This window comes from Harmonia axyridis, chromosome 1, assembly GCF_914767665.1.
Source record: "Harmonia axyridis chromosome 1, icHarAxyr1.1, whole genome shotgun sequence".
Taxonomy (NCBI): Eukaryota; Metazoa; Arthropoda; class Insecta; order Coleoptera; family Coccinellidae; genus Harmonia; species Harmonia axyridis.
The window spans coordinates 54,407,205-54,430,301 of NC_059501.1; the positions used below are offsets into that span (position 1 = coordinate 54,407,205).

The following is a 23,097-nucleotide window of genomic DNA, read 5'->3' on the forward strand; positions in this document are numbered from 1 at the left end:
TGGATAAAATCAATCGTCCTAACGGACCTTTGATAATCATTCATGAAAATTATTTCAGACAAAAATAACACGAAAAAAATATGTAAACAAGAAACAGAATCAACATACGCACTAACATAAATTTTTTAAATACAAAAAATAATTTTCATGATAATTATGAAATTTCAAATATTCAAAATTAGAGTTTTAGATTTGAACTTTAAGAAACCTTCGAGATCAATAGATAAAACAATTTTCATTGAATGCTCAAACCGATTCAAATAGACAATTATCAAATATTCCAAGGAATGTTCAAACCATTGTAAAGTAATGATATTTAGTACCAAGATATCACATGAAGGAGTCATGGCTTGACGAAACAATGATCGAGAAATAATTTTTGAACTGATAAAAAATTTCCTGATCTGTATTCTAACATAGAATGATAACAATTTGCATTCGATTTAATTCATGGAACATCTTAATATGGCACGTGGCAAATGTTTTCATATTGATTCATACGCTTAAAATTTGTTGAAAACCATCGTCTAAGCTAGATATGAAATTAGGATAACACATAAATTTGAGCTCAACATTCATAAAATCTGACTGGCATTAAATATTAAATTTTTTTCAGAAAAAACTGGACGTTCTAGAGAACCTGGATGAGTACAAGGTGAAATCTAATGGGAATCATGTAAGTGTTTTATTTGAATCATTGAAATTTGTTGGTATAGTTACATTTTGAACATGTAACTGCTTATCTCCTCCATAATTCTATGAAGGAAGAAGCAGTAGGTAAACCTTTTTGTTTTATTTCCAGAAATGAATTGTTTTTTGACTGTTGAATCATTATCGGTTAACATTCGAAATTGAACTTTGCATTAGAGCTCGGTTTTTTTTTTAACAAAATATTAGTGGAATCTACAAAAGAGTTTTCCAGTCATAATTCATATTCTTCTTGATAGTCGAAATCATTCATTTTAATTAAATGTTCATTTCTCTCAGGTTGTCTTTGGAAAATATGCTACAAAAATGACTGCTGAGAAATTTTTCCGATTTTTCGCACAGTGTCAAAGCCCATGTAAAAAGACCTTAGCATTAAGATTTCTGATGAGGACCTTCTTCAATGATGAGATATTAGCAACCAGGTCATTGAGTGGTGCGGTCAGCAACGCACATCGTACACTACCTCCGAAACCACCGTAAGTAAACATTTTCCACTCATATATTAATTTATTTATTTATTTCCATTTCCTCTTTCAAATGCTAATGTAAACTCAAGTAAACAGAACAAAGTAACATATGAGATGCGGAAGTTGGTACATAACACATCATTATAACAAAGGGTGTCACGAAACACAATAACAAATACTTCAGGAAGCAAGTGAAACTAAGTAGGTTTTTATTTTTTCATTTGAAGATCTGAGGCTTTCTGTTAATCTATTGTACATTTTTGTGGCTTGGTGGTTTATGCCCAGTTGAGAGCTGTTGAGCCGGGTGCATTTCTTGTTTTATACATATGGTTCTCATTGTTCAACGTGTTTTTTATATCACCATCAATAGATTTACAAGTTTATTATTATCCATCATTTTCACCCAAGAGGGAACACCACCACGTTGCAGCTCAGTTCAAAACGAAATAAGCGATATTTCTTCTTACAAATCACCGATTTTTATAGAGTTTTCACATATTCTCCTTAAACAATAAGCTGCATTGCAGAAAGTAAATATTTTCAATTAGCGAATGAAAAAAACCTTTTTTTGCTAACTTTTCGTTTTTGGCAGAAGAATTGACAATATGTATAAAGTACTAAGCAATGATGTATTTTTGAAATCTTCGTGAGAAAAACCTACCAAAAATCATCACAAAAAAATAAAACTATAATTTTTTGAAAAAAAAAAAAATCGACCGTCGTACTGTGATGATAATTATTATCTTCGAAAAGAAAAAGAAGATTAGGTGAATGTCCAATTTCGAACAGCGAACAAAGTGTGGTCATCGCTGGAACGCCTTAGGGGAAATGAATTGATACCAAAGTTTGACTAATACGCGGAAAGCCACATGGTTGTAAACCTGTTTTGGATAATATATAGGTATATTATTTATCATAAATTCAACAATGCTTGATGATATGCCTCGTATCATAAAATATCATCGCATTAAATACCAATAGTAGACGAATATTTGTCAGAAATAAAACATTTTAAAGATGTTTCCTGAAGAAAAAAATTTGGAAAATACTGTCATGAAGTTGAAAGCTTCTGACCTATAATTGTCTAATTAGAGTTTAGGTTATTTTTTCAACATTCTTTTTCTCGTTGACTTCGTAGTTCGTTGACTAGGCGTTCCGTTAATATGTATAGATGTTCGAAATTGTACTTCTGTTAATTTGCAAACCACATTTACGATTTGAATGTGGTTTGCAAATTAACAGTAGAATACAATTTCGAACATCTATACATATTAACGGAACGCCTAGTCAACGAACTCAAACGTGTCATTTATGCGAATATACCCTAAAATTTTCAAGTTTCTATAGTTCATCACTTTCGGAAGTTATAGTGTTTTCGGCCATTTAAACATACATACTTGAATTCTTTCACGAATTCCAAATCGAAATTTATCGTTTGAGACCATTTCCGGCTACGAATTCGAAAACTTTAGATATTGTAGCGGAATTATAGAGCGATTTCTGCAATTAAAGAGTGCTCAAAAGCTAGAAGATTGACATTTTTTGTTCACGAAAATCTCTTCACAAAAACTCGGAGATTATTGAAATTTAATTTATCAAATTTTGTGTGAGAGGATCTGCTAATTTCATAGGAATAACATGTCGAACCTCAAACCAATAGATAAACAATTTTTTTCATGTCGAAATCAAATGATGTAACAGTAACTAATGAGTTATATCATCATTCTTCTATTGGAAAATTTATAATTATTAGAAAAATATTGGAATTGGAGCAAATAAACACTGACTAATATTTGAATATAATTCAATAGTTTAAGTTACCGACACATAGAGTCAACCTTTTAATATGTATATTTTTCTTTTCAGATTAGACATCAAAATAATAACGGATGTTTATTATTTGGCGAGAAATTTTTTGAAGATTGATACATATATGTTTTGCAGATTAGTTACAAGTTTATGTGCGGATTCTGTAAAAAAAATGGGGAAGAAGAAAAAGAAGAATGTGGAAAAACAAGATGATGATCAGAAATAGTGACTCGGGTCATCATTATTAATATTTTATTTATAATTTTTTATAATTTATTTATTTATTTTTATTTATAATTTTTTATAATTTAATAAAGTACTAAGCAATGATGTATTTTTGAAATATTCGTGAGAAAAACCCCACCAAAAATCATCACAAAAAAATAAAACTATAATTTTGTGAAAAAAAAATAATCGACCGTCGTACTGTGATGATAATTATTATCTTCGAAAAGAGAAAGAAGATTAGGTGAATGTCCAATTTCGAACAGCAAACGAAGTGTGGTCATCGCTGGAACGCCATAGGGGAAATGAATTGATACCAAAGTTTGACTAATACGCGGAAAGCCACATGGTTGTAACCCTAATGTAATCATAAATTCAACAATTCTTGATGATATGCCTCTTATCATAAAATATCATCGCATTAAATACCAATAGTAGACGAATATTTGTCAGAAATAAAACATTTTAAAGATATTTCCTGAAGAAAAAAATTTGGAAAATACTGTCATGAAGTTGAAAGCTTCTGACCTATAATTGTCTAATTATAGTTTAGGTTATTTTTTCAACATTCTTTTTTCGTTGACTTCGTAGTTCGTTGACTAGGCGTTCCGTTAATATGTATAGATGTTCGAAATAGTATTCTTCTGTTAATTAGCAAACCACATTTACGATTTAAATGCGGTTTGCAAATTAATATTATTTTCAACTCAAGGGTTTGAAAAGTGTCCGCCTATGGTTTAGGACTGTTTCGCAATAATCTCTGGCAAAGCGTTTTTAGAGACTAGTTCAAGTGACTTTGGATATAATATAGATAGTTCCTTAGTCCTTATGTATAGCATGTCATAGCATGGAGAAATCGATACAGATTGGATATGCCATCCTCGGTAACACCCATTAAAATTAAAAATATAAGATTCTCATGAAATTTTGAACATCCAGTGGAGGACACAATTATAACATCGGTAAGACAATGGATCACGGGATTATTTGGCAATATTTGGTTTGTGTTGTGAGTACTGTCTGATGTTGTTCACTTTCGTGAAATATTCTTGTGATGACTCATTTTGTTTATTTTTTGAATGAAATTCAGCCCTGATGAAGTGAAAATACCTCCACGAAAGGCTAGCTAAGTTAAAAAAGTGTTTCTGTCACCAAAAATCCTATCAATCCTGTCAACCTTCATACATATTTATACAGATAGGAAGAGAACCATCTAACTAAGGAGATCTCTATGCACACCGACCCCCAGCAGATTTACTTAAAGAAGAGTAAATTGTGATCAACTCTATCGAAAGCCTTACTGAAAGCGGGGTACAGCGAATTCACCCGAAACTGGTAATCCAAAGCTCGCGGGATGAAATCACTGTAAATTATTAAATTAGTTTCAATACCACGGCCCGTGAAGAAGGCATGCTGATTCTCCAGTATTGATGATTTAAGAGAGTGAAACAATATATCCAAAACAAGACTCTCATACAATTTCGCAAAGACTGAAAATTTTCTAACCTAACCATAATTCTCAAAATCACTTTTAATACCAGAGTTCTTATAGATATGAATAAGAAGAGAAGTCTTCCAAGAATCAGGAAATGTACCAGAATGCAACGATTCGTTAAAATGATAGCTAGAACCGCAGTTTTTCAGAAGGATATTATTTATTCATTAGCATCCAGATGATTTATCTTTTTCGAAACCATTTGTGGGGTGAATTCTACCGAGTTTAATAGATTATTACTACTGATATCATTATGATGGTTACATTTCTGCGAGTATGTTTGTTTATGAACACTTTTGAAAAATGAGGCTAATAAATCATATATATCTTCACTACTCTCGGCAGACTCGTTACCTTAATGCATTCTGTTTAGTAAACCTTCTTACAATTCCTTACATATTTCCAAAAACTTCTTGGATAAACTTTAATACCCTCCTGGCAATATTTGATATTGTTCTGGATGTCTCTAAAAATATAATTCTCAGTTGTTCTACTCATTATTCTAATTTTTTCAATATAGAACATCGATCCATATGTCTCCCATTTTTTAGGCAAACAATTTTTAATTTTTTTTAGTTTAACTGTATCACCGGAAAAATATAACGGAAACTCCCTATTCTTAATTATCACTTTAGGAACATGCAAATGCACTACTTTTTCATCATTTCGTAAAATAGAGATACATCTTCATCGAAAGACTGATTGGAAACATTCATCCAGTTATGCCTATCATAAAATTTATTGAGATCGTCGTAATCACCTGTTTTGAAATTATGAAAAGTTCTGATAGATTCTCGAAGATTTCTAAGGATCTTCTAAACAAATATCACTATCACTTAAGTCCTTCAATTCGATCTAACAGCATAAAACTAAATCTAATTCTTCCATCCACATTTTTAACAAAATTAAATAATAATGAACTGTTATAATAATGAACAACCATTTTATCAATAATTTGCAATATTGAGTGACTTTTAGGGGAATTTTCAAGCTCATTTTTGCAGTCTTCCTTTTATTGGTTTGATTTTAGTTTAGTACCTAGTGGTAATAGATAATGTTCAGCTTCGGGTCAGAATTTCTGGTCTGTTTTAGCGTAACGTCTCTTGACTTATCTATTGAGACTACTTTTCACAGTTTTCATCTTTCTGAATGTTTATGAACTATCAATTCATGATTCTTTGCAATTCGATCTCCACCTCATGTGTAGTTCATCTTTCACTCAGGTCTTTCAATTCGATCGTACAGCATAAAACTAAATCTAATATTCTTCCATCCACATTTTTAACAAAATCGAACAATAATTAACTATTACAATAATTAACAACTTTTATCACAAATTTGCAATGTTGAGTGACCTTCAGGGAAATTTCCCAGATAAATTTTGAAGTCTTCCTTTAATTGGCTTGATTTTAGTTTAGTACCTATAGTGTTCAGCTTCGGGTCAGAATTTCTGGTCTGTTTTAGCGTAACGTCTCATGAATTATTAACTCATTGAGGCTACTTTCCACAGTTTTCATCTTTCTGAATGTTTATGAACTATCAATTCATGATTCTCTGCAATTCAATCTCCATGTCATGTTTAGTCCCATCTATTGCCACGTTCATTTTCAAATTTTGAAAAATATTGAATTTCAAATATGGTAATTCTATTTTCTTTGCATTTTATCTGTCGGCGTTTGAGAATTTAATAATTATTACCAAAGCTGCATATTTTTAGAAGAAATTAGATTTCAGTTCATATCAAATATGACAGACGGACAGTAGTTTCCCAGCAAACACTGGGAGGTAACTGTGAAGTACCATGGAAGTAACTTTGCAACTAAAAGCTCGCATGCGATGTATTAAAAACATTGCCTCCCGCTCGCATTTGCAGCGAAATGTCCGCGACATCATGTACGCATTTCAAGTCGTTGTGTTGTTCAAATTGAGACATGAAAAAATATCCCCAAAAAAACATCCATTTGTTGTCACTTTTATGGAAGTTTTTGAGTCAATAAATGTCTTTTTAATAACCACATTGGGTCGTTTCATGCGAGGTCTCTTTGATATCTCTATATTCCATTCCCTTTTTCACCACACATAGAGAACATTATATCAATTTCAATAGGAAGTTCGATTATGATTTCATTAGGATATCATTATTAGACTTCTCAATTCTATTCTTTTTTTCACTACACATAGAGTACACATACTGACTTCCATATAAAATAAAATTTTGAACTTAATAAAACTTTTGGGACAGCGTGACGACTTGGTCGATGGTGGGGTTTAATCAGGCCTCAATCTGCCTACTCCTGATTAACCTCGGGATAACTATAACGGGACATGCGCTAACTACGTCTCAATCTGCCTACCCCTAGTTAGCGGGAAAAATAAATGGTTTTCTAACTAGGCCTCTATCTGCCTACTCCTAGTTAAACGGTTATAAAATAAAACAGTAAAATTAAAATATAGGACAGATATAATACAAGACACAAAATGCTACATGATGTAGGTTGCTATTTGACTGGGATTCCTCGGCTTATCTCCGTTTAAGATGCTTACTTCGAGGCTTAAGTAGATTGTTGCGCCCTCTGTTGGGGGAAGCGTTAACCTGGTTGGCAGCGCCACCATGACCGTAACGCAGGCATCTGTAATCCCCACAAAACATTACTTTTGTGATATTCATAAAAAAGTCCCTTTGGCACTATACAGTATGTTTCCAAATTGTATGTATGACTTTGTACAAGATATTCTACCCATTGAATAAATGATATTTAATATAGGTCAAATGCCTTGTATTGTTCAAATTCGGACAAGGATTCCTATATAGAATATCATTCATTTAATGTGTAGAATATCTTGTACAAAGTCATACATACAATTTGGAAACACACTGTATAGTGTCAAAGGGACTATTTTATGAATATCACAAAAGTAATCCTGTAGAAATTTGTACATACAATTTGGAAATGGGAAATGAAGTAATGAAACATCCATATAATAAATAATTATTCAATCTAATATAAAAAAACAAACGTCACAAAAAACTGAAATTATCTCTCATAAAATAATAAAATTAACAAACAGAGCCGGTCTTCATTTGACCACTTCTAAAAAAATACTATATATATTTCAATTTATTGGTTTTTTGGTGATATAGCTATATCACCAGCCACATGGCAGACACCAACGCACAAATAAAACTGAAAAAACGGGAAGCCTATAGCTATTGTAGTTTTCGAAATATCGCTCGATCAGCCAGAAAACGGACCAAGTGAATACGTAATCTGTATTTTGTTGCAAAAATGCTTCTATTAGGATCACGTTCTGGTTTCACCGACGACCTCTCGGATGGCTCTGAATCGTTTGTTTTTGTTTATTACATCCAGATGAAGGAGAATAAATAAATATTCGTCGGACTCTTTGAGGGCTGGATATTTCAGTGCCACAGATGGATAATTGAAAATAATAATGTGCAAAGTATTACTATTACATTCACCAGAATAAACAGCCACATTGGGAACATAAAGTGACCCACTCAAAAAGGATTTGAAATATCATCCAATTCATGTTAACATTGTGTAGTTCTCAAAAAGACTTCGTTGCGAAGTCGCTCGATGGTAAACTTTTTAACTACTAATTTACCACTTTCAATGGGGATGGCATTGTGGTTATTTATTAATATCCTCAAATTATTATCACTGCATCTTCGAATTGTTGTTAACAAAGCAATGTCGCAAAATAAATATGTTTAGAACAAGTATGCGTAATCGCAATGAAGATATCTGTCAATGTGCAATTTGAGACTTCGCGAAACTGCCAAGTGATGTAACGTGTTTGCTGGGTTCGCATCTGTTGTTCACATCGCTCCGGTGTTTATTTCGAAAAGTCAATTCCTGATAAAGTGCTGTCGAAATATCAATTCGATCTCGAGATATTCTGTTAATTTGTGGCTACCAACTCAAGTCAGAATCTTTATATCAACGATTTAACGTTTCCCCAGGAAAACAAATAAGTCAGTTTTTTGCCGTCCTCCATCACATTTTTTGTTGTTGAAAATACAACCCGGGCCTCCTTCTGGCTGCAGGCAACACTTTTATGGATTTGATGTTTTTAATTTCACATATATTCAGTACTTAACAAAACATTATATAGAAATTTCAATTGCTCTTGACTACAAGGGCATTGATAATGTCATCTGAACCCACAAATGTTATTATACCCGAAATGTCAGAAAACACAGGAATACAATTTCTCGAAGTACTTCGTATGTATCTGCAGCAAAAACAATACCGAAAATAAGTTAATTTTCCAAAAAAAGACCAAGCGATAGTACTATATTCTGAAGAGGGCCTTAAATTTCGTGAGTATGTCCAAGCTATTGGAAAAATTGTTCAGCCCAAAAACATTTCCTTCCCTTCTCAGGATTAGCATTTATTTAGCTAACAAAGAACTGGTTAACGGATTAATACAAACTCACTCGTCGATAGATATTAGAAATATAAATCTAAACATCAGAAGATTAGTATCCCCAACTAAAAGAATCGTTATCTCAAATGTATCTTCCTGCATTCCACATGAAAAACTAGCCGAAATAATGAAAATCTTGGATTACAACTTGCATCATCTGTCTCATTTCAGGCCGGTATTTCTGGTGATGATTACTCACACATTCTGAGTTTTCGTTGACAAGCCTACATCTTCCCCCCAAATGATAATTTCGCACTGCAAACCTCTATCTTATTGATGGTGAAGAAAATCAAATTTTCCTGTCGACTGATAGAATGAAATGTTTCATTTGTAAGCAGTCGCTGGTCATGTTGCATCAAGCTGTCCTAATTCACAACCCTGACTCGATGCTTATCCTGCGTTAACATCTCAAACCTATGGTAATATGGAAACAACAATTTCGTCCTCAGTGATATCTCAATCTGAAGAGACAAGACCCATGAAGAGAGGAATTGCAGAAATTTTATCTGCTAGTGACCGAAATGGTCAACCAGAACCCGATCCTGAAGTCATAAACGAGAAAGAAAACCTTATGCTCGTAAAAGAAAACTCTATGCCCCACCCAAGACTTCAGGTAACAAAAGATCCAAGAAGAAGCGCAAATTAGAGACACCAGCTGATGAAAATATACTGAGTGAACCAACAAAGGATAAGATAGCTAAAGCCTACCAATAAGACCCGAAATCATTTAATCTTCCATAGAACAATCTCGTGGCATACTTAGAAAATTCTTTTGGAATTTCCACTCCGTATTCTGAAGCCAAGAGATTCACAAACAAGGTGAAGACCTCCATAACATCTACACTCACTCAGAAAGATCAGTTAAGAACAGAGTCACTAGAATATCGAAAAAATTAGAAATGTACTGAAGGATGATGCAGTGGGTATAGACAGTCTCAAAAGCCTTGATACGACAAGTGGCGAGGATTGTTTATCTGACTGCACTTTGTTATAGTTTGTGATGGGAAAGGCTGAATCCTGCACGTATGATGTCTCATGATATAATATATTGTCTTGTTCTTATACATCGGACGGTTCACCACGCATGTTTCATATAGTGCTTCCAATTCACTGAATCATAAAAATGACATCTCCCTTCTTTGTGAATAAACGACATTAAAGTGCATCCAACAGATTTTCATAAGTATATCACTTGGGGCGTCTGCTATCCAGCCTGGTAGTGAATTTCACCTATCAAACACCCTGTTGTAGAGGAAATGTTGCCTTCGAGATGTCCGATAGTTTTCGTGGTACAATTTCAGCTGGTGGCCACGAAGATTGTTAGTATTGAGGGCAAACAAGTTGCTCAGACCGTGTAACGCTCTATAGGTCACTATCAAATCGCCACGTTCACGGCGCTCACGGAATGGAGTGATAGTGAGTGAAGAGATCGAGTCTGAGTGAGTCAGTTAAGAGTAACAGAGTAAGTGGGGTGTCGTAGAGTTCGACTAAGTGAAGTTTTAAGTAGTGATCAGAATTAGTGATATACGTTACAATCCGTATCGAGGGTCCGCCCTCTCAAAAAGCTCTGTTGAACGCCTAGCGCGTATTTACAAGACAACCGAAATAACTCCAATGGAAAACATGACGTCTTTGACGGTGAACTGGAATGAAATTTCGGAGTTCAAAACTCCAACTAAAACGGCAAAACCTCCGAAACGAAAAAAAATTATTTCTACAAAAGTAACGAATTTATTCGGAGTACTGGAACCCGAATCAGAAATGGAAATTGATATCTCGGCATCAATTCCAGCCCCAAAAATAATACAAACTCCGGTAGTGAAAGATTGTCCACCAGTGATTATCACACAGAAAATAGACTCTTAGACCAAATTTCACCAGAAATTGAAATCAGTAATGAACAATAAATACACAATAAGGTACAACAAGAATGACATCAAAATAACGAACTTAGAAGAAAGTGATCACAAAGCATTAATAGCAGCCCTCAAAGAAGAAGACATGGAATATTTCTCCCACACTCCTAGAGATCAGATCAGGAAAAAAATAGCCTTGAAAGCAGCCAGCTTCATGACGGAAAATTACATAATACAAGAATTGGCCAGAGACGAAATATTCAAAGCCGATGACATTCAGTACACCAAAATGAAAGGAAGAAATTCAAATTCACACTCATTCTTAGTGAATATACCCAAGGACGGTCAAATCCAAGATTTGATAAAAATCAAAGAAATAGACCATGTGAAGGTACATTGGGAAAAATACTCCAAAAAGACGAGGATAACGCAATGCTACCGCTGCCAGAAGTTCGGTCACGGATCGACAAACTGCAACCGCGGACCGAAATGCGGAAAAAATCACATGACAACAGAGTGCTCTATTAAAACTAGAACCAACGATGGAATCCAGTGCGCGAATTATGGAGGCCCGCACACAGCTAACTACTCCAAGTGTCCCGAAATGTTAAGGTATGTTGAATTGATAGAAAACAAATCGTCTCATATTACGGAATCGAATTCTAAAATTACTGAAAAGCGAACGCCATCCCCTTCAATCAATTCTTTAAAAAAACCCAATCGAAAATTATCTTATGTAGACATGGTCAAGAGAAACCTGCCCACATATTCTCAACAAACAAAAATTCCACCGGAATCTAATCCAGATAATGTAGATGAATTTCAAACGCTCCTGAAAGAAATCCGCGATTTGAACTCAATATGTAATTTAACTCATTTAATCTCAATCGTTAAAAAAATTGAAAAGCAATTTAAAGCCACCGTTTCGCCATTAGACAGAATTATAATAATCCAAAAATTGGCTGAAAAATATGGTTTATAAGGCCCAAAAGAAAGACATCAACATAATTTCGTGGAATGCCAACGGTATTACAAACAAAGTTAACGAACAGGAAATCTTGACTAATGAAATAAAATCGGAAATTATTTGCATACAAGAATCTAGACTAAATAAACAGAAACCGCCTAAAATTTCGAATTGTTACTTCATAAATAAACCCAAAACAACCAGTGGAGGGCTCTTAATTTATTACAGGAAACATCTCAAACCTATTGAAATAATAATAATAAAGTTTATTCCAACCCTCACTGTAAATTCTGAGTCAACGGCTACTCAAATTGAAGATGTTACCATCATAAATTTTTATAAAGGTCATCAAACACCCATGGATACCCCAAATTGACTATCTCATGAGCCTAGGTAGCAAAGTAATAATAGCGGGCGATTTCAACAGTAGAAACCCTTCTTGGAATTGTACTAACTCTAACCGTAATGACACCATCATTAAGGATTACTTAGACAAAACAAATTTCATTTTAAACTTCCCGAGAAACTCTTTCACTTATTATCCGACCCATCAAAGTTCACCCTCTACAATTGACTTGATGTTAACAAAGAACCTGCAGATCTCTTAACTTTTTACTATCAGGAATTAGATTCAGACCATTTTTCAGTATTAGCGACAATTCCCAAAATAAATTTAACCCCGCTGCATAAAGAAAAAATAAGTTATTTCACAAACTGGAAACTTTTCAAACAATTAGTTGATCAAAATCTAAATTCAAATTCGAACATAAATTCCGAAAATGACATAAACAAAAACATTTTAATTCTCACGAAAACAATAAAACTTTGTCTACATCAAGCGACAAACAAGGCTACTCTCCCGGATAATAACCATTTAGAATAACCCCCGTATGTGCGGGAACTCATTAAAATGAAAAACAAGATAAGAAAAAGACTGCAAAGAAATTACAGTGTAGGTTTATATCAGGAATATAGAAATTCAGTTAATTATATTAGAGGTATAACAAACTCTTTAAAAAGTGAAAAATGGGAAAATTTTACGAAAAATCTAACAAATTCCAACGAAATGCGGAAAATAATGCGTTCGATGAAAACAAATCAACCTTCGACTGGAATTTCAACCTTGCATGGAGCACAAGGTCTGATTTTCGATAACTACTCCAAAGCTGAACATCTGGCTGAATCCTTTTCAAAAACCCATGAACTAACTCGCGATATGTCCGACAGGGAAACTGAAAAAATCATTAAAGAAACTTTTGAATCTTTTATTAACACAAATTATGATGTTCCCCCGGAATTACTAAATTCCCCAACCGAAATTCGTCATATTATTAGATCTTTCAAAAATAAAAAAGCACCAGACGAAGACAAAAATAATAACAGAACATTCAAATTCCTCCCAAGAAAAGCCATTGTTCAGCTTTGCTACATATTCAACAGCTGCCTCAAACTTAATTATTTTCCAAATGAATGGAAAAATGCCATAGTTCTCTCTTTTCCCAAGGCAAAGAAAGATCGTAAGTACGCGGCAAATTATCGACCTATCAGCCTTCTGCCAACCATGTCCAAGGTACTTGAGAAAATTATCCTCAACAGGATTAAAGATGTACAATTTGGATTTAGACCTTCCCACAGTACGATACTTCAATTAGGAACAATAACAGATCAAATAACCAAAAATTTCAATTATAAAAAAATTACAGCCATGTTAAATCTCGATATTGAAAAGGCATTTGACACCGTCTGGCACGAAGGCCTCATTTTCAAATTACTCCAAACCAAGTTTCCACCTTTTATAACAAAAATAATAAATTCATATATTACTGGTCGATCATTCCAAGTTAGCGTTGAAACATTTCTTTCTCGAAAACACACAATTTCCGCTGGGGTTCCTCAGGGAGGCTTATTATCCCCCATTCTATTCAACTACTATATAAACGACATTCCGAAAACCAGTCAAAAAAATTGAAAATATTTGCCGATGACACGGCAATCATATCTGAATCCACAAATCCAAACCAGGCTAACAAATATATTCAAAACCATCTGAATGAGCTTGACAAATATTACAATAAATGGAAAATCAAAATCAATGGGAATAAAACCACCCTTATACATTTCACACATAAACGAAAACTACCTCCAATTACAAATAAAATAATTTTAAACGCCAATATAATCAGCCCCCAAAATTCAGTCAAATACTTGGGCCTTACCTTGGATAAAATACTAAACTTCAATGAACATATAAGCAGTATATCCCAAAAAGGTTATATAATACTTCGTAACATTTTCCCATTAATAAGCAGAAGTAGCAGATTAAGCAAAAAATCTAAAATTCGTATTTACAAACAAGGCATTAGACCAGCATTCTTGTATGCAACTCCCATTTGGAGCAACACATCGAAAACCAACTACAAAGAACTCCAAATAATACAAAATAAATTTCTTCGAGTCATTCTGAATAAAACGAGATACACGAAATTAAAAAAAATACATTCAACCGGAAATATTGAGACCATCCAGGAAATAATACACAACCAAACACATAAATTTTTCAATTACACTTCCAAAAAACTGGAAAAAACTAATTACCTGGGCACGACAACTACGCAAAATACTAACATCAAAAAAAAGCATAAACATACTCATCATATCACATTGATATGATTTTTTTTCTTTTCCATTTACCCACCCTAAATCCACCTGAGACGTATATGTGTTTTTTTTTGGTTCAACATACCTCTACAAAATTTTTTACTTCACTCACATCTATGTAAATAATTGTAAATAAATCAAAATTTTCTTCTTTAGATATGATCACAGATTAGGTGCTAATTATAATTATAATTTGAACAAATGTATCATGAATGTTTCCCCCTGTAAATAGCTATGTATATATAGTTTAGAGAAAGTAACAATAAAAATGCAGGATATGCAAAAAAAAAATATGTGTTCTTTTTTTTTGGTTGGCTCACGGAAAGAACGAAGACCGAACATGCGCAATCTTTCGCTATAGCTCGGGCGAATCGCACCATACGGCACACGCGTTGTATACCGCTGAACCTTCTCGAGCCTCTTCCCCTATCACCCGCGAGTGCCGCCGCCCAAACCAGTACCGGCGAACTCCATGATGGGCCGCACGTAAGGCTAAGCGCAAAATGACTCGCAGTTTCGTGAGGCGTCGCAGCGTGAGTCGCGGCGGAATTTTGAGGAGGTTAGCTGCGAACGCGGGAACCGCGCAAATACGATCGCAGTACTTGCTTTTGGTTGCTATAACGCAGTTGGTTACAAGCTCAAAATGGAAACAGCTACTGCTCTTTTGTTTGACTTCAATTCTGAATCTGATTCGGAAGATGAGTTTGTCTCCGAAATGTTATTTTTTACCTCCCAACTGACCAAAAGAAAGGCAGCGAGAAGTTTATACCTAAAAAGAAGAAAATGTCACGGAGACTTTGCTTTAAGCAAAGAATTTAACGACGGACAATTTAAAAATTATTTTCGGCTAAACCGTGACCAGTTCATCGAAGTGCATGAGATCATCAAGAAAGAAATTGACGCAGAAGGATGTAACGCTACAAGGCCCATCGGGACGGAAAAGAAACTAAGTGTATTTCTAAGGTAACTTTATTTTATTTTCATTAACTTAATTATTTCTCCGCAAAAGTAGTGATAAAATTCATCAGCTCGTTACCACTGCTACTTGTGGAGTAATCGTTTTTTTCCGGACGGATATCGGAGGGGCTTAATGGTGACTGTTCCGAATAGAAACTGGTTGCTGTTGATGCTCTGCTGTTGGATGGAGTGGCTGCAGGAAGAGAATGTAAAGTCTGGTAGTAGGGTTGCTGCTGATCAAGGCTGGGCTGCTGCTGGACAGCAGGACTAATTCCCAGTAACATGGCTTCTGCTTGTGAAACTTCGTTGAACAAACGATTTTTAATCATGTGTTGATAGGAGGATGGCATTCTTTTAGTAGATTGGTACATCGCCAAAAAAAAGTTAAATAGGGGATCATTATGTGTGAGTTGTAATTGCTGTACCAAATTTTTTCTCTCTTCGTTTCTTGCTTTACTTCTCTCTTCATGTTTCTCGATAGTCTCTTTAAAAAGTTTAGTAACATTATCATTCTTAATTTTTTTAACTGATTTGGGGGTTGCAATTGACGTTCGCTTTGCAGATAACATTGTGGGAACAGTTTCTGAAAGTGCCTTGGGTTGGGATTCATCCTCCACATTTTCAGGTTGCTCCTCTATATTCATTTGTTGTGAATGTTCTTTGTCTACCTCTGCAGCTTCTACATTGATTTCAAAATCTTGTGTTAGGATTTCAGTTTCACCGTCTTGGCGGAGGTTTCCTTCCCTTGATTTATTGGCCATATAAGGCTGCAGAAATCCCATCTGTTTCTGAAATTTCCATTCTTTGATAGTTTCCGCACCTGCTCCACTTTGGAAACATTTTTGTTGTCTTCGAATCGCATCTCTCAATGAATGTCGTAGTTTTTCCCACAACGCCTTTGCTTCAGATCCTACAACAATATATATTAATAAATATTAAACATCTTCCAGATTCATGGCAACAGGAAACAGTTACAAAAGTATGGCGTACAGCTACAGAATGGGTGATCGAACAGAAAATTATTTTAACTCCGCAGGAGCGATACCTTGGCAGAGGGAAAGTGTTGCAAGAGGGAAATATTGAGATATGTACAGTTGATGGTAATTTTTTGGACATTTTTTTCAGAAAATTCTCTGTAGCTTTGTTAATAATTATTGCAAGATTACCCTATTTATAATAAATGAATAAACTTACCACTTTTCATTCCGATTTCTTTAGCGATTTCCACCCACGTTTCAGTTTTTAGTTTTGCCCTCATATAGTCTACATGGCTTGTATCGTACAAAACTTGCCGAATTCGCACGGCTTCAATTAATTTTTCTTCCATTTCTCACTTCTACTCACCGTGAATACATACAAGAAACTGCGGGATGGACACTGCGTTCCGCAGGATCACGTTAAGCAAAACCTGCGTCACGTCACACTGCTATTATGTATGCGCAGTGGTATTTATTTATTACATTCACAAAATCTCGCCGTGACTCACGCTGTGTCACCTCACGAAACTGCGAGTCATTTTGCGCCTGGCCTAAGTGGCATACAGAGTCCTAGCTGTACTCACAGAACACCTGGGGAAGGCCCTTCTTATTAGATACACCATTCTCTTCGCCTCTGACACAACACTATCGACATGAGCCGACCAAGATAAATCAGATGACATGATCACTCCTAAATCGCTATGTTGTTCGGCAGATTGAAGTGGAACACCATCAATGTTGTACTGTCTGCGGATTATTCCTGCCCAAATGTAAAACCCTGCACTTTTGAATATTTAGGGGGAGAAGCCATTCCTGACACCATTCAGAGATACGATTCAGATCACTCTGGATTGTAGAGGAGAAAGCATTGGCGAACAATTTAAAGTCATCTGAGTGTAATGTAAATTTAAGTGTTTCGACAACAAAATAAAAGATCTCATTCATAACTAAATTAGCGAAAGAAAGGCTTGTTGGTGCACCCATTGCAGTACCATAAAGTTGTTTATAAAATTCCCCTTCATACACAAAGTAACCACCTTCGAAACAAAGATCAACTAATTCTAAGAACTTTTCTCTACTGAGATTTGTATGGCAGCCAATAAAGCTGCATCTTTTCTTGATGATACTAACAACAAGTTCTTTTGGGATGCTTGTAAAAAGAGAAATAACATCCAATGAGATAAATATATACCCTGGTGGCACTTTTATATCTGTTAGAATTGTGGTCAAAGAAAAAGAATCCTTTAAATTACAAATGGAAGTAGACAAGGTAGAATTCAAAATATTATGTAAATATTTACCAATATTGTACGTGGGAGATTTGACACAACTAACTATTGGCCTCAAATCAAGTACACTCTTAAGGACTTTACGTATACAGTATAGTGTTATGTCTAATCAAGGTTTTATATTCTGCCTCCGTTATATATTCTTCTTTTTTCAGTCCTCTCAGGCATTTATTAACTGCATTTTGAATCTTTGATGTTGGATCAGCTTTCACTCTTTTATAGATGTCTTCATCGCTCAGCATTCTTTCCACTTCGCTTAGATATTCGGCCCTGTACATAATAACAGTTGCACCTCCCTTATCAGCCCTACTTATGATGATATCCTGGTTCTCTTATAGGTACAAATTTGTTGGTTTTCTTCAAAAACTCATCAAGTATGTGGCTTTCGTTTCTGTGTTGCTCCTCTCTCTCATAGTTGCTCAAAATATTTACAATTTTTGATCTATATGTGTTCTTTAAATCTTCTGTTATTGGTTGAATGTTGATGCAACTTTCTACATCTTTAATGACAGTTCTGATAGGTACTTTTCTTGGTGGTAAACTAAATTTTGGACCTAGGCTTAACTTCCTCAGGTATGGTTACAGTAGTGTAATTAACTAGGTGATTATCACATACTATTATTGGTAGAGGTGGAATCTGTTGATTTATAAGTGCTCTGATCTTCTTAATATTATTAATCTTTATCCTTTTAAACGTTTTGTTAAAAACATTTTCAGCCACAATCAACAGTGTACCATAAGATTGGTCATTTATGCTCAAACATAGTTGTTGTCGCAGTTTTCTGATGTTTTCTTCTAACCTCTTTATTTTCCAAATGGTTATTTTAATTTCCATGTTTAGTATTGATTTTCGGAATGTTTTCAGTATCCTATCTGATATTTTTGTAAGGATGTTCCTCCAATTTATTGTAGCGAGTAGATTTCTTTAATATTATTAATGGTGTGATTAGGGAATACGTGATTTTTACGACAGCTCAATAGAAATATTCTTCTGTTATAGAGTGATGTAATTTTCTTCTGTGACGTCACATATGACTTGCAGTTATCGCACACCTATGTGCCCATCTGATTCCTTATCGTCTCGAAAAAACCCCCAGTTGAAGACATTCTTACTTGGTTATCATCCATTGTTATTTAATAAATAAGAAAATATTGGGAATATTGGACACGATTTTATTCTATTGTTTTATTTGTGAAAACGCCGACGTTTCGAAACAGTTCGTTTCTTTTTCAAGGCTAAAAAATAAATAAATATATAAGGCATACAATATGACATATCTAATATGATAACAAAATACCTAGTTACGACAAACAATATTGTACGCTCATTAAAATCATAAAGACAATTTTCAAGGAATCGAAATTCTTTCACACCTCAGATAATCAACATCAACATCCATTAAGTTATTTTCAATATGACAATGACATAAACATACGATTACGATAAAAATATTAAATGGACTTAACACTATTGTCGTGACCAGCACTCATCTTCTAATTATATTGTTATAAATCGTGCTTAGGTGTTGAACATCTTCTCTATGATTAACTGTGTTATTTACTTTTATATAAATCATTCCGCTTATATTTCTTTTAAAACCAACCTCTTCCCTATCAAGAATCTGTACATTATCAAAATCAAATTTATGGCCCATAGTCATTCGATGTAAAGTTAAAGCTGTTTTATTAAAATTTAAAACACTCTTACTATCATGTTTATGTTGTTTAATTCTATCTCGCAAATATTGTTTTGTTTGGCCAATATAATACTTGTTACAGTCAGCACAAGGTATCTTATATACTAATCCCGATTCTAAGTTATGAGGAGTTTTATATTTTAAATAGGTGAAAAATTTTTTTGTGGTGAGTAAATTATAGAAAGCACACTTTTCATTCAATTCTCTCAACACTAAATTTACTTTATGAGAAAGGCCAGGTAAAAACGAAAACTTGAAGTACGAAGTAACAACTGCGTTGGAAGGAACATCAACTATATATCCAACATTAGAAGTGTGTTTACTTTACTTATTGTTCTATTTATGGAGTATAAGGGATAGTTATTCTGCTTAAAAATGTCTCTAACCCTATCTAAGTTCTTCGTATGAAATTTTTACGAGATAGAATTAAACAACATAAATATGATAGTAAGAGTGTTATAAATTTTAATAAAAAAGCTTTAACTTTACATCAAATGACTATGGGCCATAAATTTGATTTTGATAATGTACAGATTCTTGATAGGAAAGAGGTTGGTTATAAAAGAAACATAAGCGAAATGATTAATATAAAATTAAATAACACAGTTAATCATAAAGAAGATGTACAACACCTAAGCACGATTTATAACGATATAATTAGAAGATGAGTGCTGGCCACGACAATAGTGTTAAGTCCATTTAATATTTTCATCGTAATCGAATGTTTATGTCATTGTCATATTGAAAATAACTTAATGGATGTTGATGTTGATTATCTGAGGTGTGAAAGAATTTCGATTCCTTGAAAATTGTCTTTATAATTTTAATAAGAGTACAATATTGTTTGTCGTAACTAGGTAATGTGTTATCAAATTATATCATATTGTATGCCTTATATATTTATTTATTTTTTATCCTTGAAAAAGAAACGAACTGTTTCGAAACGTCGGCGTTGTTACAAATTAAACAATAGAATAAAATTGTGTCCAATATTCCCAATATGTTCTTATTTATTAAATAACAATGGATGATAACCAAGTAATAATAACCTAGAATTATCATCTTCTTCTGTTTACACAAAAGACGTTGACAAGTAGCCCCAAAATATGTCAAAATCTCCCCGGTTTACAGTACACTTTCAACATTAGGATTCATTAAAATGCAATTAGGAATTTTGAAATAATTTAGGTGATTCATAAATAATTGAGTTCTTAGAAAACTGATTAAGTGGCACATACAAGATTTTGTTTTGAAGGCGGTTGAACCGGTGGCATACCTAAGGGGGATAAGGGATATTTCTCCTCAAAAGAAATATCCTCCAGAGAGCCGTCACTGGACGGCACCTGCCTCTTTTCTATATTCTTATAAATTATTTGCTTATTACTCATGTAGAGTAGATTGTAAATTTGCAAGTAGTAATAAAAAAAAAAAAAAGAAATATCCATTATAAGTCACAACGCTCAATAATTTAATCGTGCGGAAATTGAATCCACGAATTCATCAACCATCGTTTATATCAAAGGGCTTGATGTGTCTCGACTGTCGTCGGCACAATCATTATTTACATTCAGGCTATAAATGCCAAATTGATTCGTGTTCAAGAATGCTGTGAAGAAATTAGAGTTGATTTTCTGTGATTACATGTAGAGCTCAGCTTATACCATATCAATAACATTTGGTTACATTCTTCAAATCTGGAAAGAATATGGTACAAGCTAAGCGCTACTTGTAATGACAAAAAGACAACTCTGATTTCTCCACAGCACTTTTGACCATGAATTTAAATGAACGCAAGTTATAATATTATTTTTAAATATCATGTTGTCGCAAAGAATATCTTTGCCGCCACTTTGGATTACATTTTTTCTGTATCAACATTCTCACCCATGAAGATAGATCCTTAGATTTAGTAGGTATATTATGTTGATTAGTTTGGCGTAATTTTTTTTTATTATATTCTCTTTTACAACCCGTGTTTAACTTTCAATGTGTATTACATGATCTTAACACTAATCAAAATCTTATTATCTTATTATTTTCCAAAAGAAGGAAAACCCTTTCACTATGCGCATTTGAATACAACAGCTGACACTTCGACAGGTGCAATCACTTTCAAAAAGTGTCTGTGAATTCAAAGGATATTGGAAACGAACCATTTTTTTTATCTTCCCATTGCTTATATATGGGTACGCCACTGGGCTGAATATCGACCGAAAAAGGCGATAATGAGGTGTCCGTAGATTGTTTTTCTTTTTTTTTTTTTGATTTGGGCTTTAGCTCAAACTCCAAGATGCGACAGAGTCCTAATCAAAAAAAAGAAAAAGAAAAACAATGATTTTTTATGAATTATGCATCAAACAAGTTAAATGCCCAATAATTTTAAACCAATCAATTAGTCTTTATAGAAGATCTTCGAGTGAAGTTATCAGTGTGTAAGTTAATGTGTTAATGTTCGAGTAAAGTTAGTTTTGGTAAGTGGTAAATTATTGTTTTCAATATTTTTACTATTTTTTATTAACATTAATTCTAAACGATTATAGTTGTATTTTATGAAGTGTGTCATGAAAATAAATGTCAGAATTAATTCATTGAGACGGAGTTAAGTGTGTAGAATCTCTCAAAAATTCTTATTTTGTGAAATATCGTAAATTATTTTGTTCTAATGCAGTATTTTCTTATTATGATGTATTTTGAAAAAAAAAATTTGAGTCACTTGAATACGTTCATTCTGAAACTTCACTGAAAGAAATTTCAACTAACCATCAATAAACTCTGATTAATCTTAAAAAATTCCTGTAGTAAATAGGGTCCATCAAGATTAGCTTTCAGTCAATATAAAAACTCTTTGCTAGAAAATTTTTATTGTCACTAAAATATATTTTGCAGCACTTGACTTGTGTGTTTTTTTAATATTTCTACTACTTGAATTACTATTGAATTTTAGCGGTTAAAAAAATACTTTAAGCGCACTAATCTTAAATTTAGGTTATAGCAAGTCGTTCAAAAATGGTTAACATATTTCTGTTAGTACAATATTCTTGGTAATTTCAATTATTACGATTAAAAATTTATCACTTCATCGTAGCAAAATCCATATTTAACTCTAGAATTTCTTTTATGAACCCAGCAAGTTGAATGAAATTTCTATTTGTGTATTAATGATATTCGTCAATGCCAGTGGATATAAAAAGCAAGACAATTTCTTGAACACATTTTTTTATGAACCCAGAGAGTTGAATGAAATTTTTATTTGTGTATGAATGATATTCATCAATGTCAGTGGATATAAAAACCAATACAATTTCTTGAACACATTTTTTGTTGATGATATATAAAAAATGGAAAATACTTCAAATATCAGATTTTGAAACCAGAATGATAAAATTCATATCTGAATAACATGAAAAATTTTCAATATTCCTTATTTTCTTTTCAGTATTAAAAAAACAATTATCATTGAAGAAAATGAATAAGGTTTGCAACTTGCTATGCATCGTTGATTCACACCCCATACAATTACCTGAAACAGATGATGAGTTG

At 33.5% G+C, this 23,097-nt stretch overlaps 1 protein-coding gene and 2 long non-coding RNA genes across 5 annotated transcripts in view; all 3 read left to right on the forward strand.

The window, feature by feature from the left end:
- The window catches only part of LOC123671750, a 37,667-nt gene that overhangs the window by 2,839 nt on the left and 11,731 nt on the right, over positions 1–23,097 (forward strand). Inside the window, exon 1 of one of the 3 annotated variants that reach the window (XM_045605769.1) lies at positions 21,824–22,028. The exons of the other annotated variants lie outside the window; for them this stretch is intronic. The gene's annotated coding sequence lies outside the window, so the exon portion shown is untranslated. Of the gene's footprint in view, positions 1–21,823; positions 22,029–23,097 lie in introns of those variants that run through there. 3 annotated transcript variants of the gene reach the window in all.
- On the forward strand, positions 276–3,208 carry LOC123671751. Its single transcript, XR_006746175.1, has 3 exons — positions 276–676; positions 988–1,184; positions 3,042–3,208. It is a non-coding gene; the product is annotated as an uncharacterized LOC123671751 (long non-coding RNA).
- Positions 15,463–16,800, forward strand: LOC123671753. Its single transcript, XR_006746177.1, has 2 exons — positions 15,463–15,600; positions 16,545–16,800. It is a non-coding gene; the product is annotated as an uncharacterized LOC123671753 (long non-coding RNA).